This window comes from Callorhinchus milii, unplaced genomic scaffold (assembly GCF_018977255.1).
Source record: "Callorhinchus milii isolate IMCB2004 unplaced genomic scaffold, IMCB_Cmil_1.0 Scaffold16, whole genome shotgun sequence".
Classification (NCBI taxonomy): domain Eukaryota; kingdom Metazoa; phylum Chordata; class Chondrichthyes; order Chimaeriformes; family Callorhinchidae; genus Callorhinchus; species Callorhinchus milii.
Genome location: NW_024704757.1, coordinates 5,604,307 through 5,606,488, shown reverse-complemented (window position 1 = coordinate 5,606,488; position 2,182 = coordinate 5,604,307). Strand labels below are relative to the sequence as shown.

The following is a 2,182-nucleotide window of genomic DNA, read 5'->3' as shown; positions in this document are numbered from 1 at the left end:
CGTTCCAAAGGAAAAACAAATCGAGGTCCCTGGTCTTTTGCAGTGATTCACACTATGTGGAGTCCTGTAGCTTTGTAATTAGGGCACTTGCCTCGCAAGCGAGTGGACCTGAGTTCGAGTCACGGCCTGGGTAAAACCGTAGGCAACTTTCCTTACTCCGCACGCCTCTGTTTACCCAGTATTTTACCCAGTAAGTAGGAACCCAGTTGTTAATCAATTAGCGGATTGTTGCTTTCCGGGGGTAATAATCTCCCCCCAATAATAATAATAATTTGGTCACTCAATCCACGACTGCTGTGCGCAATTGGTTTGCCGCGTTTCGCCCACAAAATACAGTCACTCGGCTTTACGCTCTGTTCTGTGAAGCGCTTTGCGGCGTCTCAATGGCGTGGTAAGGCGTTATATCACATGCAAGGATTATTATTATTATTATCTTTTGCATCCATCTGAACAGACAGACAGACAGGAGTCTCATTGAAAGGACGGCCCCTGCACTAATCTGGAGTGCCAGGCTGGACTATAAAGGGTTCCGAGTCCTGACGTGGGAGCTTGAACCCAAAAACTTCTTCATAATAATAGAAAATACTTTACACCCAAGTGTTAGATATAGAAATTGCTTCTCTCTCTCTCTCTCTCGAAGGAAGGGGGCAAGGCAGAGGGATAGAGGGAGAGTGTTCCAGAGATTCGGGGCATAGCGGCTGAAAGCTCGGCCACCAATGGTGGAACGGAGGGACCTGAGGGACATGGAGAACGCAGAAGCCGGTCGAGCGGGTTGTGGAATGAAGGTTATGCAAGGCTTCTTCTACTCCGGCGTCTTGACATTGGGAAGAACTCTCTGCCAATGGGGCTTTAATTTGCCAATTTTAAGTGTCATTTTTTGGTCGGAAGAATAATAAACGATCCGACACGGGGAAAAAGAAAGGGAACATTTTTAGCTGCTGACGTGGCAGAACCAATGATCCCAAAATACTAGCCGCTCACAGCTACTGGGAGCTCATAGTCTCTCTCATCTCATCCATCATCCCATCACTCGCTCTTCATCAGAGCTAATAGCTGACACTTGCCGCTAGAAATTGACGTCAGTCAGACACTGACAAGTCATTGTGTGGAATGCTAATGCATGGGCTGTTTAACCTCAGGGTTTTCCGCACACAGACACACCCCCGCCCCTGACCCACATACCCATCCCCACCCACCCACACACACACACCCCCACCGGCACCCACAAACACATATACCACCCCGATCGTGTTATCACTACCTACCCCACTCCCCACCCGTAGTACTTTAAGATTCTGCTCTTGGTCCATTCCAACTGGAGTGATGTTCTCCCAATGCCCCGGCCGACAATTCCTCCCCTCCCTCCCAATCCCCCCCACCCCCAACCCACCCACCACTTGAAATGACTCGTTCACTTCAAGCCAGTTTATGGGGACGTCGCTGTGTGCAACTTGGCTGCTGCGTTCACCTTAAAAAAATACTCTTTTACAGCGAATCCTATGAAGTGCTTCGAGATGTTCTTCCGAAGTGTCAGATGCAAGGATTATTAATATTTATTATTGCGGTGGGATGGGGATGGGGCACTGGATTCCCTCTTGGCTCCTATCAACCCAGCGAGCCAAAGTCCTGCTGGGTAGGGTGGTCCGAGCTGAACAAGCATTGGGAAAGCTTGCCAGACGGTGTTGGCAATTGGCAAGCCATGCAGCAGCCAATTGCGCACAGCAGTGTCCCACAAACAGTAGTGGATTGAGTGACCATGTTTTTTGTTCTGTTTGTTCTTTTGGAGGGATTATTACCGCTGGAAACCAATCCGCAATTGACTACTTACCGCTAGGTAAACAGTGGCGTGTGGAGTAAGGAAACTTACCTAAGGTTTCGCCCTGCCCGGGAATCGAACCCGGGTCCTCTCGCTTGGGAGGCGAGCGCTCTAACCACTGAGCTACGGGGACTGCACTGGATTCAGAGTAAATCTTGAGCAGGGGGAACGCAGAATCAAGCCCAGGAAAGCGAAGGTGAAAGGACAGTTACTGATTTGATTTCCTGGACTCAGTGAGTGCTGAGTGCGTGGAATAAACGACCAGAGAGCGAGGACAGAGTGTGTCAGCTATTTCAAGTGGGAATTAAATAATTGTTTGGGGAAGAAATCGGTGGGGGGTGCAGGAGTTGCACAGCCTAGGATTAT

The 2,182-nt window shown here is 49.5% G+C and overlaps 1 non-coding gene across 1 annotated transcript; it reads right to left on the bottom strand.

Annotated features, from left to right (window-relative positions):
• Positions 1 to 1,874: 1,874 nt before the first annotated feature.
• On the bottom strand, positions 1,875 to 1,948 carry trnag-ccc. Its single transcript has one exon. It is a non-coding gene; the product is annotated as a tRNA-Gly (tRNA).
• Positions 1,949 to 2,182: the final 234 nt, after the last annotated feature.